The sequence below is a fragment of the Ursus maritimus genome, unplaced genomic scaffold, assembly GCF_017311325.1.
Source record: "Ursus maritimus isolate PB19 unplaced genomic scaffold, ASM1731132v1 scaffold_21, whole genome shotgun sequence".
In the NCBI taxonomy this organism is placed as follows: Eukaryota; Metazoa; Chordata; class Mammalia; order Carnivora; family Ursidae; genus Ursus; species Ursus maritimus.
The window spans coordinates 21,685,467-21,702,750 of record NW_024424564.1 but is presented as its reverse complement, the minus strand read 5'-3'; the positions used below and the strand labels follow the sequence as shown (position 1 = coordinate 21,702,750).

General features: G+C 37.1%; 1 protein-coding gene across 9 annotated transcripts in view; it reads right to left on the bottom strand.

Annotated features, from left to right (window-relative positions):
- Positions 1–17,284, bottom strand: part of METTL25 (methyltransferase like 25) — a 137,240-nt gene that overhangs the window by 44,251 nt on the left and 75,705 nt on the right. The gene's annotated exons all lie outside the window — the stretch shown is intronic.

The following is a 17,284-nucleotide window of genomic DNA, read 5'->3' as shown; positions in this document are numbered from 1 at the left end:
TTTCTGTATCTACTAAGATTAACATATGATTTTTACACTTCATTTTGTTAATGTGGTTGACTTTAGTACCCTTGCTGGACAGAGATTCCAATCAAGTTAACCTTGGTTTATACAATCCTAATAAAAAGATCTGTGCAACTCAAATCATATTTAAAATATTCCAAAAATGTAAATTAAAAAGAAGCACGAGATAGTGAAAATAGTTACGGACTATGAATTTAGTCCTAATCCTAGTTTTTCAGGTTGCATGACTTTAGGCAAGTTTTTAACCACTTGTATCTTAGTTTTTCTTATCACTATAATGAAGTAACTATAATAGATACTATGAGTATAACATGTTGCTTAACTAAGCCTGGGTTGTAGCCTAAAAAGAAACTAAAATTTTATGGCTATTGAACACAAACATGTAAGTATTTATAAAATATGTATAAAGTACAAAGAATGTCAGTAAAATGAACCCTTGTACCCAATACAAACTTTAAAAAATAGAACATTACCAGGACATTGAAATCCCTATGCACCCATTATCTTCCCCATCTCCTCTCCCTGTCTACTCAAATGTTCCCCCTCCCATAAGAAACTACAATACTGAATCTTGTTTGTGTTTATCATTCTTATATTTTTTATTGTTCATCATATATTTATGTTCCTAAATAATTAGACAGTTGTGCTTGTTTGAATTATACAAATGGAACCATCCTGTAGAAGTTTTTCTATGACTTTTATATTCACAAGATTCATCTACACTGATGCATGTAGTTGTAATTAATACATTTTAGCTGTGGCATAGTATTCTACAATTTATCCATTCTCTTATGAATGAACTTTTGGTTCCTAGATTTTTGCTCTTATAAATATTGTTGCTATTGATCATTCTTGTAGAAGTCTCTGGGAGCACATGTACAAGAATTTCTAGGATATATACTTAGACATGGAACTTCTGAGACAGTATTTTCAACATTAGTAGGTAAAACTAACTAGGCAACTAGGCATTTTTTACTTTATTGGGTAGTGCTAACTTGTTTTCCAAAGGATTGAAAACCTACTTTTTTCCCTCTCACCAGCAATGTGGACAGTTCTAGTTGCTCTACATTCTTCTTATCATTTGATAATGTCAATCTTCTAAATTTTTGCTTATTTAATGTTTTGAATTTGAAATACCTAAATTCTCCTTTTGTTTTTCTCCTTTACTCTCACAACACTTGTGACTAAGAGCACACTCACAATGCTTCTGACACTGGATATGTGTGTTTTCCAAGCAATTCTGCAACACCAGCTGGGTATTCTACAATTCAAATCAATTCTGGCACTATCTAGCTAGAGACAGCATTGATCCCATAGGTTAAGGGCTCAATCCTACTAGATTGCCTCCCCACTTCAGATGCCAACTGCAAGTAGTAGTTACCCAGGTTACTTACAATGTCTGTCCAACCAGGGTACAAACTTTAGGTTCCCATGACTTTCTCCTTCCCCTTGGATTCAGTTATTTCCTAGAACCATTCACAGGACTCAAGGAAACACTTACATCTCCCAGTTTATTAAAGGATATGATAAAGAATACAGATGGGTAGCCAGAGGAAGAGATACATAGCACAATATCTGGGAGAGTTCCACGCATAAGAACTTCTGTTCCTATGGAGTTGGAGTGCATCATTTTCCTTGTAGGTGGATGTTGTGTTCACCAACCTAAGAGCTCTCCATACCCTATACTACTGGAATACTTATGGAGGTTTCCTCACATAGGCATGGTCAATTCTTAATTCCATTTCCAGCCCCTCATCCCTTTCTGGAGAAGAGGGGGAAGTCTGAAGATTACAAGCTTCTAATCATGGATTGGCCTTTCTGGTGACCAGTCCCACACCAGGAGCCATCCGGAAGCTCACTCAGAGTTACTTCATAGAACAAAAGATGCTCTAAGTACCCTTATCACTTATGAATTTACAAGGGTTTTTATGAGTTCTGGGCCAGGAACAGGGATGAAGACCAAGTGTGTATTTCTTATTCCAAATCACAATATCACATGGTTATAAAGAGAATATCCTATTGTGGCTTCATTTAACATTATCTTGATTACTAATTAAGATTGAGCATCTTATCCTATCTTCATTGGGTGTCATCTTTATGAACTGACTAATCAAGGCTTTTCACTATTTTTCTTTAACATAGATTAATTTTTCCACGAATTTGCAGGAATTTTTTATATATTTTGGCTATTAGTTATTTTTCTAGTTATAGGACTTGCAACTAGCTTCTACCAGTGGTCACTTTTCTTTCCATTCTTTCTATGACATCTGAAAAGTGAAGTTCTTAATATTAATGTGATCGAAGGGCACCTGGGAGGCTCAGTCAGTCATGTATCTGCCTTCAGCATGGGTCAGGATTCCAGGGTTCTGGGATTGAGCCAGCAGGGAGTCTGTTTATCCCTCCCCCTCTGCCCCTCGCCCCACCTTCACTTGTGCTCTCTCATATGCATGCTCTCTCTCTCTCTGGCAAATAAATAAATAAAATCTTTAAAAATATTAATGTGATTGAATTTTCAATCTTTTAAGATTTGCAGGTTTATATTTAGTTTGAGAAATCCTTCCCCTATCTCAGGTCATAAAACTATTCTTCAATACTATCTTCTAAAAGTACTACAGTATTGCCTTTCATAGTTAAATTTTAATTCACTATGAATTGATTTTTGTGTTTGTTGTAAAGTAGGGGTTCAGATTAATTTCATTTTTTTGTGTAGTGAGCAGAATGGTCCACAAAGATGTCCACATTCTAATCTGCAGAACCTATGCATATATTACATGGAAAGAGAAATTAAGGTTGCAGATGTAATTAAATTTTCTAATCTGCTGAATTTAAAATAGAGAATCCTGGATTATCCAGGTGGCCCAAGGTAATTTCAAGGATCTTTTAAAGTGGAAGAGGGAAACAGAAAAGATGTCAGAATTACAGAAACATTTAAAGATGCTATGCTGTGGGCTTTAAAGATTGAGGAAGGAGCTATGAGCCAAAGTATGCAGGGGCCCTCTAAAAGTTGTCAAAGGTAAAGAAATGGATTATCCCTTAGAGCCCCCAGAAGAAATGCAGCCCTGAAGTTACCTGATTGTTGCACAGTGAAACCCACTTTGGACTTCTGACCTCCCGGGGGCTAGATAATAAATTTATTTGGTTTTAAGCCACTAAATTGGTAGGAATATGTTATAGCATCAAAGGAAACTAGTATACTGTTTAACTGTAAAAGTAACTACTCTCCTAGCACTATTTAATGAGTACTCCCTCTTCTAATGATCAAAAATGATATACAAAAGGTTTGTTCTGCACTATTAGTTCCACTAGCCAGTCATCTAAATCACTATAGTTAAAAAAAAAAATGCTGCTATTTGGTAAGACAAGTTTCTCAACCTTGTTTTTCTTCTTCAGTAATGTCTTGGCTTTACTTGCTATTTAGCTCTCTCACATATATTTTGAAACAACTTACAAATTCCATAACACACACAAACACACATGCATACATACACTAACACACTTTGGGGATATTCTTTAGATGTACTAAATTGCAACAATCTAGCCATCACTTTGTGAAGAGCTGACATTTTTACAATATTGTTTTTATTCATGAACATATATTTGGCCATTCATTTAAGAGCTCCCTCTCAACTAGTAACATCTCAAAAAAGGCTCTTGTGTTCCCAAAGCAAATTAATTTTTAACAATGGCCTCATTGTTGCAAGAATTTATCTGTCTCAGTACTAAATGATTATGTTGGTTAACCCTTAATTAACTCTGGTACCTGGTCAGGTACCCCCATACCTCTTTCTTGACAAATGTATGACACGTAACCATCATTATGGTATCAGAGTATTTTCACTGCCCTAAAAATCCTCTGTGCTTCACTTGTTCATCCTTCATCCCAACCCAAGCCTTGATCTTTTTATTCTCTCCATAGTTTTGCCTTTTCCAGAATGTCATATGATTGGAATCCTAACGTATACAGCCTTTTCAGATTGGCTTCTTTCATTTAGCAATACACACTTAAGCATCTTCCATGTCTTTTTGTGGCCTCATACTTCTTCTTTTTCTTTCTGTGAATAATGAATGTTACACTGTCTGGATGTACCACAGTTAATTTATCCATTTTCCTACTAAAGGATATCTTGGTTGCATCCAAGTTTGGGAAATTATGAATAAAGTTGCTATAAACATCAGCATGGAGATTTTTGTGTGGACATGTTTTCAACTCCTCTGGTCAATACCAATGAGTGTGATTGCTGGATCATATGGTAAGAGTAGGTTTAGTTTTGTAAGAAACTACCAAACTCTTCCAAACTTGCTGTCTCATTTTGCATTCCCACAGCAATGAATGCAAGTTCTTATTGTTCCACATCCTTGCTAGCATTTACTGTTGTCAGTGTTCTGGATTTTGATATTCTAATAGGTGTGTAGTGGTATCTTTTTGTTTAATTGCATTTCTCTGCAATTTCTCTATTCACTTCTCCATGGGGTTGGTGTACTTCTTTTTTTTAAAGATTTTATTTACTTATTTGAAATAGAGAGTGCACAGAGGGAGAGTAGAGGGAGAAGCAGACTCCCCGCTGAGCAGGGAGCCTGATGTGGGACTCGATCTCAAGACCCTGGAATCATGACCTGAGCTGAAGGCAGATGCTTAACCGACTGAGCCACCCAGGTGCCCCAAGGGGCTAGTGCACTTCTTAAATTTCTTGGACTTATGTCTTTTTTCCCAATATTGGAACATTCTTAATATTGTTACTGCCCTATTTGCTCTCTCCTTTTTTTCTCAAACTCCAACTAACATGTATGTGAAGCCTATTCACTGTATTCTCCATAGCTTAGTCTTTCTTTTGTATTCTCCATCTTTCTGTTTCTTCATGCTTCACTGTGGATGTTTACTTCTTTTTTTTTTTTTTAAGATTTTATTTATTTATTTGACAGAGAGAGAGAGACAGCCAGCGAGAGAGGGAACACAAGCAGGGGGGTGGGAGAGGAAGAAGCAGGCTCTCAGGAGAGGAGCCTGATGCCAGGCTTGATCCCAAAACTCCAGGATCACGCCCTGAGCCAAAGGCAGACGCTTAACGACTGAGCCACCCAAGAGCCCCAGTGTGGATGTTTACTTCTGACCTGTCTTCCAGTTTACTAATTATTTCTTCAGCTGTGTCTACAAAGCTATTAATACCACCCACGGATTTCTTAATTTCAATTATTTTATTTTTCAGTTGCAGACTTTTCACTTGGGTTATTTTTTTGTATGTTTTGGTTCTCTGACAAAATATTTTTATTTCAACATATATTTTAAGTACCTTTTTAATAAAAAGATTTATTTTAGGATAATTGTAGATTCACATGCAATTGTAGGAAAGAATTCAGAGAGACAGTTATTCCCTTTATCTAGCTTCCTGAAATGTCTCATAATGGTAACATCTTGCGAAATAATAGTATAGTATCACAACCAGGATACTGACATTGATGCAGTGAGGTTAAAGAACATTTCCATCACCACAAGGATCACTCATGTTGCTATTTTATAGCACACCTGACTCCCTTCCATCTCACTCTTTCTTCCCCAGAAACAACTAACCTCTTCTAAATTTCTATAATTTTGTCACTTCAAGAATGTTATGTAAACAGAATTGCACAGTATATACCTCTTGGGACTGGCTTTCTTTCACTTAGTATAATCTTTTTTGTAATTTCTTCCAGGTTGTTATATCAATTTTTTATTTATTTATTTATTTTATTATTTATTTTTTTATATTTATTTTATTTTTTTTATTGCTGGTTAGTATGCCATGATACAGATTAGCACTGTTTAACTATTTACCACCTGAAGGGCATCTGGGTTATTTTCAGTTTGGGATGCCATGAATAAAGCTGCCACAAACATTCATATACAAGTTTTGTGTGAAGATAACCCAGCTTCTTTTGACACCTTGTTAGTGCTAGGAGTTCCAGCTTCCCACATCTTCTCCACTGATGCTGTAGTAGGGATGGCTTTGTAACTCCTGGGCAATGGTGACTCTCTGCTAGGGCTTCTTTGATGCACACTGGTGGGGAGAGAGTGTAACACCTTTTTACTGCTGGGTGGGCAGGAAGTTCAAATTCCCACATGGTCTCTGACACTGTGGCAGCAGTGGTGGGGTGCTTGTTACAACCTGGTGGGGAGGAAAGCCTAGTTTCCTACTTGGCATTCTCTGACACCATTCCACAAATGGTGTTCAGGAACCTCATTACAGTGTGGCAAGGATGGAAGTCTAGGCTCTCCACTTGGCCTTTGTTGACATGGGTGGGGTGGGGCACAATGTTTTATTTGGTTTCTGGCTACAATATGGTAGGTCTGTCGAAATGTTTTCCTGTGCCTCCCTCTTTCCTGGTCCTTTGGCTAGAAAGAGAAGGTTCTTTACTGAGGCTTTTTTTTTTTTGGTATGTGCCCAGTGGCATCTCTGGATTGCAGTTTACTTCAGCTCCAATACAAGGTTTTTAAGGCAAAAAGAAAACCCAGGGAACTCCCACTATATTGTTCCTTGGGTCCTAAGATCTTGAGCTAGCTTGCCTTATTCTCTCCAAGACTCTTTCAGAGTCTTCTTATATTTTATAGATAGTTCTAGATTTTTAATTGTAGTTACCAAGAAAAATAGAAAAATGCATATCTATTCCATTTTTCCAAAGTGGAAGTTTCTTAAGTTGTTATTTTAAGCTTTTCTCTGAACTCCAATGAGTCCATTTCTGTTGCATGTAGTTTACCTTGGTTTTTGGTAATGTCTTATTTCATCATATGGCTGGTTATTTGGGGTTTCTTGCCAAATGCTATATATATCAAACTACAGTGACAATTTGGGCCTAGATATATATTATTTTTGTCCAGAGAGGATTTGCCAGTAGTAGGCAGCTAGAAAAAGTAGTAATCTGAAATACTTTAATCACAGCTTCAGATAATTCCAAGTGTGGCTTTAGAGCACCTTAGGGCTGTTTCATTTATAGTTCTCCTTTATTCATACTACAGACCTAACTTAAGATATGAATTGTGTGCCTGGCCTATGGAGCCCTCCTCCTAGGGCAGGCCATGAACTTTAACATTTGTCTCACTAGAACTGCTACTCTATTGAAAGCTGTTGCTCCCCTTCTCTGTCTACTTTGTTAACTGTCAGACAGCTGCCTTTTCAAGAATTGGCAGATGCTTCTGGGGAAATGCAGCCCTGGAAGAAGCTGGGCTTATCTCTCTTGATTCCCATCTTCTCCGAGATATTTTCCCTGTAGTGTTTGTTGTTGTTGTTGTTGTGTTGTTGTAGTTTTCCATTAACAAGAAGTATTTTAACATTTAATTTTGACTTAACAACATACAGTGGCCTGACTTTTTCCAAGTGTCTCAGAAAAGGATTCACTTCAAGTATGAATAAACTAATTTCGTAAGATACATGGTGACATTCAAGTACCCACATAAACACTGAACTTAGCGTTTTTCCCCAGTTTTACTGGGAAATAATTAGCATACAAGTTTAAGGTGTACAGCATGATGGTTTGATTTATATATATTATGAAATGATTATCACAATAGGTTCAGCTATAACATCTATCTTCTCATATAGATACAATTAAAAAAAGGAAAAGAAAAAAATTTCTCTTAGGATGAGAACTCTGAGGATTTACTCTCTTAACAACTTTTCTATATATCATATAGCAGAGTTAGCTACAGTCATGGTGTTGTATTTATTTATCTTATAACCTAAAGTTTGTACCTTATAGTCACCTCCCTCTAATTCCCTATCCCCCTGTCCTCTGCCCCTGGTAACCACAGGTCTGACCTCTTTCTATGAATTTGTTGTTTTTGGTTTATATTTGCTTTTGTTTTGAGATTCCACATATAAGTGAGATCATACAATATTTATCCTTTTCTGTCTTATTTCACTTAGCATAATGCCTTCAAGGTCCACTCATGTTGTTAAATATGGTAAGACTTCCTCATTTTATAATGGCTGAATAACATTCCATTATCCCCTCATCCATAGAAGGACACTTAGGTTGTTCCCATATCTTAGCTATGGTAAATAATGATGCTATGAACATGGGGGTACAGATATCTTTTTGAGTTAGTATATTCATTTCCTTCAGATATATTACCAAAGGTGAAAATGCTAGATCATCTGATAGTTTTGTGATTTTCTGAGGATTCTTTATACTGTTTTCAACAGTGGTGGTACCAATTTATAATTCCGCCAACAGTGTACAAGGATTCCCTTTTCTCCATATCCACGCCAACACGTTATCTCTTATCTTTTTGATGATGGCCATTCTAACAGGTGTGAGGTGATCTCATTGTGGTTTTCTTTTATTAAAGATTTATTTATTTATTTGAGAGAGAGAGAGAGAGAAACTCAAGCAGACTCCACACTGAGCATGGAGCTGATGCAGGGCTCGATCTCATAACCCTGAGATCATGAACTAAGCCAAAACCAAGTCGGACACTTAACTGACTGGGCCACTCAGGCACCCCAATCTCATTGTGGTTTTAATGTGCATTTCGCTAATGACTAATGATGTTGGGTATCTTTCCATGTACTTGCTGGCCTTTTGTCTATCTTTGGAGAAATGTCTATTCAGGCCCTTTGTTCACTAAAAATTTTGTTGTTGTTACCAAGTTGTATGAGTTCTTTATAAAACAGTTATATGGTTTGCAAATATATTTTCCCATTCTATAGGTTTTTTTTCACTTTGTAGATGGTTTATTTTGCTGTGCAGATGCTATTTAGTTTGATGTAGTCACATTTGCTTATTTTTTATTTTGTTGCTTGTACTTTAGCTGTCATAACAAAAAAATCATTACCAACACCCATGTCAAGGAGCTTTATCCTATGTTTTGTTACAGGAGTTCCATGGTTTCAGATTTTACACTTAAATTTTGAGTTAATTTTTGTGAGTGGTGTAAGATATGGGTCCAGTTTCATTCTTTTACGTGTGAATATCCAGTTATCCCAGCACCATTTATTGAAGAGACTGTCTTTTCTCCATTGGGTATTCCTGGCTCCCTTGCCAAATATTGACTATATACGCTTCCATTTATTTCTGGGCTCTCAGTTCTGTTTCATTGGTCTATTGGTCTGTTTTTAATGCCAGTACCATCTTGTTTTTATGAGTACAGCTTGAAATCAGGAAGTATGCTCTCTCCTCCTTTGTTATTCTTTCTCAGGAATTCTCTGGCTACTCAGGGTCTTTTGTGGTTCCATATAAATTTAAGGAGTGTTTTTTCTACTTAAAAAAAAAAGTCATTGGAATCTTGATAGGGATTTGCACTGAATCTAGATGGCTTTTGGTAGTATTGACATTTTAACAATATTGATTCTTCCAATCTGTGGACATGGGATATCTTTTCATTTATTTGTGTTTTCCTTGATTTCTTTCATCAGCGTTTGGTAGTTTTCAGAGTAGAGATCTTTCACCCTCTTGGTTAAATTTATTCCTATTTTATTGTTTTTGATGCTATTGTATTTGCATTTCCCTGTTTCTTTAATTCTTTTTCAGAAAATTTATTGTTAGGGTATAGATTTTTGTATGCTGATTTTGTATCCTGCAACTTTATTGAATCCAGTTTCTTTCACTGAATCTTTAGGATTTTTTATATATAAAATCATGTCATTTGCAAATAGACACAATTTAACTTTTTAACTTTTTCTTTTCCAATTCTGATTCCTTTTATTTCTTTTTCTTGTTTGATTGCTCTAACTAGTACTTCCAGCACCATGTTGAAAAAGAGTGGTGAGAGTGGGCAGACTTCTTTTATTCCTGATGTTAGCAGAAAGCTTTCTACCTTTCACCACTGAATACAATATTAGCTGCGGGTTTGCCATCTATGGCCTTTATTATGCTGAGATAAATGCGTTCCATGCTGAACTTAAGAGTTTTATCATAAATGGATGCTGAATTTTGTCAAATGCTTTTTCTGTGTCTATTTACAAGATCATGACTCTTCCATTCTATTAATGTATCACACTGATTGATTTGCATATGTTGAGCCATCCTTGTATCCCTAGGATAAATCCCACTTGATCATGGTGAATGGTCCCTTTAACGTACTACTGAATTTGGTTTAGTAGTACTTTATTGAGAATTTTTATATTTATACTCATCAGGGATATTGGCAAGTAGTTTTCTTTACAACAGTGTCTTTTTCCTGGTTTTGGCATCAGGATAATGCTGGCCTCATAAAGTAAGTTTGGGAATGTTCCCTCCTTTGGGGTTTTTTAGAAAGGTTTGAGAAGAACTGATGCTCATTCCTCTTTAAATGCTTCATAAAAGGGGCACCTGGGTAACTCAGTTGGTTAAGCGTCTGACTCTTGGTTTTGGCTCAGGTCATGATTTCAGGGTGGTGGGATCGAACCCCAAGTATCGCTCCATGCTCAGCACAGAGTTACTTGGGATTTTCTCTCTCTCTCCCCCTCTGCCCCGCCCCCCACTCGCATGTGTGCTCACTCATGCACGTGCTCTCTAAAATACATACATAAATAAAATCTTCAAAAATAAATAAATAAATGTTTCTTAAATGTCACCAGTGAAGATAGTTGGTCCTGGGCTGGGGCTTTCTTCATTGAGAGGTTTCGATTACTGATTCAATCTTCTTCTTTTTTTTTTTTTTTTAAAGATTTTATTTATTTATTTGACAGAGAGAGAGACAGCCAGCGAGAGAGGGAACACAAGTAGGGGGAGTGGGAGAGGAAGAAGCAGGCTCCTAGCAGAGAAGCCCGATGTGGGGCTCGATCCCAGAACACTGGGATCACGCCCTGAGCCGAAGGCAGACGCTTAACGACTGTGCCACCCAGGCGCCTCGACTGATTTAATCTTCTTACTGGTAATTTGTCTATTCAGACTTTCTATTTCTTCCTGATTCAGTCTTCATAAGTTGTATGTTTATAAGAATTTTTCCATTTTTTAAGTTGTCCAGTTTGTTGGCATATAGTTGTCATAGTAGCCTCTTTTGATCCTTGAATTTCTGTGGTATCAGTTGCAATGCTTCCTTTTTCATTTACAATTTTTATTGATTTGGGTCCTTTCTCTTTTTTCCTTGGTTATTCTAGCAAAAGGTTTGTCAATTTTGGGGGTCCCTGGGTGGCTCAATCAGTTAAGTGTCTGACTCTTGATTTTGGCTTAGGTCATGATTTCAGGGTTGTGGGATTAAGCCCCGCTCTGCAATGTGTGTGGAGCCTGCTTAAGATTCTCTCTCTCCTTCTCCCTGACTCCCCGCTCACGCTCTCTCTTAATGTCCCCCTCAAAAAAAAGTTTTGTCAATTTTGTTTACCCGTTCAAAGAACCAACTCTCAGTTTGGGTAATCTGTTCTATTCTTTTTCTGTTCTCTATTTCACTTATTTCTGTTTTGATCTTTATTAGTTCTTTTCTTCTAACTTTGGGTTCAATTTTTTTTTTTTTATAGTTCCTTAAATCACGGAGTTAGGGTATTTGGGATCTTTCTTGTTTCTTAATGTAGGCATTTATTGCTAAGAACTTCCCTCTTAGAACTGTTTTCACTGCATCCCATAAGATCTGGTATATACTGTATTTCCATTTTTATTTGTTTCAAGAAACTTTTTAATATCTTCTTTGATATTAATTTTCATGTATTTGTGAATTTTCCAGTTTTCAATTTTCACATTTATAATTTTATGTCACTGGGCACAAATCATATGACTTCAATCTTCTTGAATTTGCTAAGTCTTGTTTTGTGGCCTAACATATGATTAACCTATAAAATGTTTCATGTGCACTTGAAAAGTATGTGTATTTTGCTGTTGTTGAATAGAGTGTTCTGTACATGTCTGTTAAGTCCATTTGGTCTAGAATGTTCAAATCTGTTTTCTTATTGCTTCTCTATCTGAATGATCTAGCCAGTATTGAGAGTGGGGATTAAAAGTGTCCAACTATTCTTTTATTACTATTTATTTTTCCTTTTAGCTCTGTTAATTTTGGCTTTATATATTTAGTTGCTCCAATACTGGGGACATAAATATTTACAACTGTTCAATCTTTTTGGTGGATTGGCCCCTTTATCATTATATAAATGACAATGAGAGTGTCTATTTTTACCATTTTATTTTAAAGACTATTTTGTCTGCTATAAGTATAGCTACCTCTGCTTCTTTTTGATTACCATTTGCTTGAAATATCTTTTTCCATCCCTTTGCTCTAAGTCTGTGGGTGTTTTAAGGTGAAAGTGAATCTCTTATAGGCAATATTTTGTTGGATCTGGCTTCTTTCCTTCTTTCTTTTTTCTTTTTTCTTTCTTTCTTTCTTTTTAAATACATTCAACAACTCTATGTTTTTCAACTGGAGAATTTAACTCATTTTCATTCAACTGGAGAATTTAATCCATTTTCACTTAAAGTAATTATTGACAGGTAATTGCTATTGCCATTTTGTTAACGTTTTATGGTTGTTTTGTAGACATTTTATGGTTGTTTTGTTCCTTGTTTTTTCTCCTGCTGTCTTTTGTTTTGATGTCTTTTGGTATCTGTATGCTTTAACTTCTTTATTGTGTTCTTTTATGCAACTATTACAAGATTTTTCCTTGGGGTTACTCTGACACACATTTTAAACTTGTAACACCCTATTTTAAATTGATAACAACTTAATTTCAATAGAAATCATAAACTTTTCACTTTTATTTCTCCTCCCCCTTACATTTTTTTGTTACAATTTAAGTTTTTTTATATTGTGTAATTAATAATAGATTATTATAGATAGTCGTGGTTACTTTTACTACTTTTTTAAAACTTTTGTATTGGAGTTATAAGTGAACCATGCACCTCTATTCTACATTGCAGAATATAACTATGACTATATATTTACCATTATCAGTGATTTACACTATATTTTTATGATTTAATGTTCCTGTACTTCCATTCTAAGAATTTGTATTTAGCATTTCTTATAAGGCAGGTCTAGTGGCAAAGAGCTCCTTCAGCTTTTGTCTGTTCAGAAAAGACTTTATCCCTTCTTTGTTTCTTATGGACAGCTTTGCCAGGTATAGAATTCTTGTTTGACAATTATTTTCTGTCAGTATATTCAATATGTCATTCCATTCTCTTCCGGCCTGAGAAGTTTCTGTTGAAAAATCTGCCAACATTCTTATGGGAGGCTATAATTTGTATATAACCCCTCTCTTCTATTGTTGCTCTTAAAATTCTTTATCTTTGACTTTTGACAACTTAATTATGCCTTGTAATACTACTTGGGTTCAACCTATATGAGTTCCTTTGGATTTCATAGATCAGGATGTCCTCTTCTCTCACCACGTCTGAGACGTTTTCAGCCATTGTTGCCTTAAATATACTTTCTGTGTCTTTGTTTCTGATCTGGAATTCTTACAATACTAACATTATTTCTTTTTAATTTGTCCCATTTTGCCATAGGCTTTCTTCATTCTTTTCCCTTTTTGCTTCTCTGACTGGGTAATTTCTAATGTCCTATCCTCTGGGTCACTGATTCTTCCTTCTGTAAGGATGAGTCTATTATTGAAACTCTCTATTGAATTCTTCCATTCAATTATTGTACAGTAGACCCTTGAACGCCATGGGGTTAAGGGTACTGACCTCCTATGCAGTTGAAAATCCATGTGTAACTTTTGACTCTCCCAAAACGTAATTACTAATAGTCTACTAGTGACTGAAGCCTTATTTATAACATAAACAGTTGATCAAAATGCATTTTATATTTTATATGTATTGTATACTGTATTCTTACAATAAAGTAAGCTAGAGAAAAATGTTATTAACAAGGTCATAAGGAAAATACATTTACAGTACTGTACTGTATTTATGAAAAAAATCTGTGTGTAAGTGAATCTGTGCAGTTCAAACCCATGTTGTTCAAGGGTCAACTGTACTTTTCAACTCTAGGATTTTTTCTTTTTTGATGGCTGCTTTTTCCTTTTCAAAATTCTCATTTTGTTCATGCATTGTTTTCTGAATTTTGTTTATTTGGTTGTGTTTTCTTGTAGTTCACTAAATTTCCTTAAGAGGATTATTTTGAATTCTTTGACAACTGCTAGATATCCATTTCTTTAAGATCAGTTATTGGAACTGTATTAGTTTCCTTTGGTGGTATATTTATCTGATTTTTCATGACCCTTGATTCCTTATGTTGGTTTTTGAGCACTGGAGTAACTGGGCTCCTCTTTCAGACTTCACAGGTTTTCTTTGATAGAGACTGTTTTTTACCAGTCACCTCAATTTGGGTTTCTGTCTACTGGTAACATCCACAGGTAGCAGGGACTGCTGTTATGGTCTATTTTGGGGTAAGGCAACTGTTCAAGCTCTGAGGATGGGGATGGGGAGTGTGCCTCTGGTTGAGAATAGTTGTATAGGAATGTTGGCTTGGTTCTCTACTTGAGTGAGGCTGTGGAATGGATTCCATGATTGCCTGGATTCTCTAGTCAGGCTAACTAGATGGTTACTACTGGGTACTATATTCAGTAGTATACGGGGCTATAATTAACTTTCTTGCCACAGAAGGGAAGCAGGATAAGACCCAGGGCCTGTATAGCTCATTGTCTGGGGACCCAAATCAGGCCAGAGCATGCACTGAATTCCCTCGTCAGGTGATGTCACTAGTTTTATTCTGCAGATAAGGGATGATGTGGGCAGTGCTCTGTGTTCAAGTGTGACTATAAGTAGGGCTGTTGAATGGGCTATGCAGCTTCCTGTGTGTTCTGGTTAGGTTCCCTGGTTGGACAGGCTGAAGGCTGTATTCAGCAATGAGTGGGTCTATGAATTAGATTCCTTGCCCAGGTGCAGTGAGAGAAGCAACTCTAAAGCTGGGAGAGCTCTGGTGCTCCCTGGGGTCTAACAGATAGGATTCGGTGCTCTCTAAAGTTGGGAAAGCTCCTTGTTGTCTTTTTTTTTTTTTTTTTTTTAAGATTTTATTTATTTATTTGACAGCGAGAGAGGGAACACAAGCAGGGGGAGTGGGAGAGGAAGAAGCAGGCTCATAGCGGAGGAGCCTGATGTGGGACTCGATTCCGTAACGCCGGGATCACGCCCTGAGCCGAAGGCAGACGCTTAACCGCTGTGCCACCCAGGCGCCCCAAGCTCCTTGTTGTCTTAACTCAAGCCAATCTGCTCCCCAAGTTCCCTAGCTGAAGAGGGCCACTGGCTTTGCTTTGTAAACTATCGCCTTTGCCTTTCTCTAGACTCAAGCATTGCTGGACCACACACCTTCCAGGAGTTGTTGCCAACCATTTTGGTCAGATGGGCAAAAGACACATTCCACACTGGTGTTATGTGTCAGCTCCTTTAACTGGGCAGGAGGGAAGAGACTACTCCAGGCTACTCTCCAAATTTTCCAATATTCTAGTTCCCAAATAGGCTCTCCAGTTTCGCTCTTGATTGAATTAATCTTCCTGCCTTGCATAATAAAACAATTCTTTGTACTTGGTACTGCATTTGCTCTGGGGTGGATCAGCTCTGCCAGCCTGCCTCCTGGCTGGAGTGCTACTGAGCTTCCAGAAGTTGCCACCAACGCGACATGTTCCATGGTCAGGTGGGACCAGAAGATACTCTCAACAGTGGGTGGGGCTGTGATTCAGCCCCCTGCCTGGGAGTGGGCAAACCAGATTCTAGGGATGGCAAAACTCCTCATTTGAGAATCTGAATCAGTCAGATATGCACCCCACTGAGTTTCCTGGTCAAAGTGAGCCCCTGACTTGGTTCTGCAGATGAGCAAATCCACCAGTTGGGATTATTACTTGGGCACTACAGGTATGAACTTGGTCTGCCAATATCTATGTGCTGATTGTTGCAAGCCCCTTCCCCCTTTTCTATCCCAGTCAGATTTTCAGTGGTTGAGCCCCACAGACTTCCCTGCAATAACTGTGGGGCAAGATCAGAGTATGGGCTTTCACAAAGTAACCCCCAATGCTGATGGGGTGGCTGTTCTCCCTGGGTTCTTTTCCCACTGGAGGAACCAGAGGCTCAGGGGAGACCTCTCCATGTGCTGCTGCACTGGCCTGAGAGGAGAAGCAATGTGGTCAACATGTAGCTGCTTCTCTTGCCCTTCTGATGAAGTCTGTCTTGGTCTCTGAGGTCCTGGGGGGTGCTTCAGCCTCACCCCCATGTTCTAGGATTCTTTCAATGGTGTCTTGTTTTGTAATAGTTGTTAGTTGTTCTTGTGAGGGGGAGCAAAGTCAGGAACAACCTATGTTGTCATCTTGGTGAAATCACTCCCGGCCCTATAATTCTTAACTTTCTTGATAGGTCTGTTATATTCTTAAACCAATTAAAAACAAACACATACACACACATATATAAACACACACACACCCCTTCAATGTTTTTCACTTTTCTCAGAAGGAGAGTTGGTTCTAATGATCTAGTCTGCCGTTACTGGAAACGGGTTTCTATCACTGTCTTTGTTTTTTGCACATGCTATCCTGACTAGAATACGAAATATTTCTGTGTGGACAATATATCCTATGCAACCAGAACCTAACAGGCTGCCTGTCATACAATAAATTAATTGCTGGGTTGAAAAAATAACAACGTGTAAGTCTTGGCAACTATCAAGAATATGTGGCCTGATGATGGAAGAAGAATAAAATTAAATATAATTAAGATTTCTAAAGCTTGATAATGGTCATGGCACTCCTAGGTTTAACAAAAGAAGTCATGAGAAGAAAGAAAGAGACTAGAATTGTGGGGAGTTGACTTTGGTTTTTGGATATGCTGAATCTGATCAGTAATGTACTTAAATGAAAGTGGTGGGAATGGATACCTGATTCAAGATATCAGTTGTGAGGGTAATTCCTAAGAGAAAGAGGGAATATTAAGAGCAGGAGTGGAGTATAAAAATATTAGAGAATGTCTAGCTATACGTAGGAGATGAGTAAGAACAAGAACCTTTCAGGAAATAGAAGACTGTGCACAGTAGGAAAAAGAAACTCAGAAGCAACTTAATGGAAGAGAAGGAGGACAAGAGTTTGGAGAAAAAAATTATCGAATGGTCAAATGTGGCTGAAAGGTCAATCAGGCTCTGGAATGAAAGAAGTCTTATAATACAAACCATCTATCTTCTATGTAGTAAAAGAAGGGAGGAACATGGAGGGTGTTTAATTTTTAAGTGAGAAGAAAGATTAAAAAAAAATGGAGACAATTTTAAGTTGTCATTAGGAGAATAAAAAAATTTATAGAGATTTGAGGTCTCAAAAGAGGCAGGCAGTCAATATTTGCAATATTTGCAAAATTATGTGGCTTTTTTCAACCAGGTTAGTATCTTGTGGTGAACTCAAGAGAGGGAACT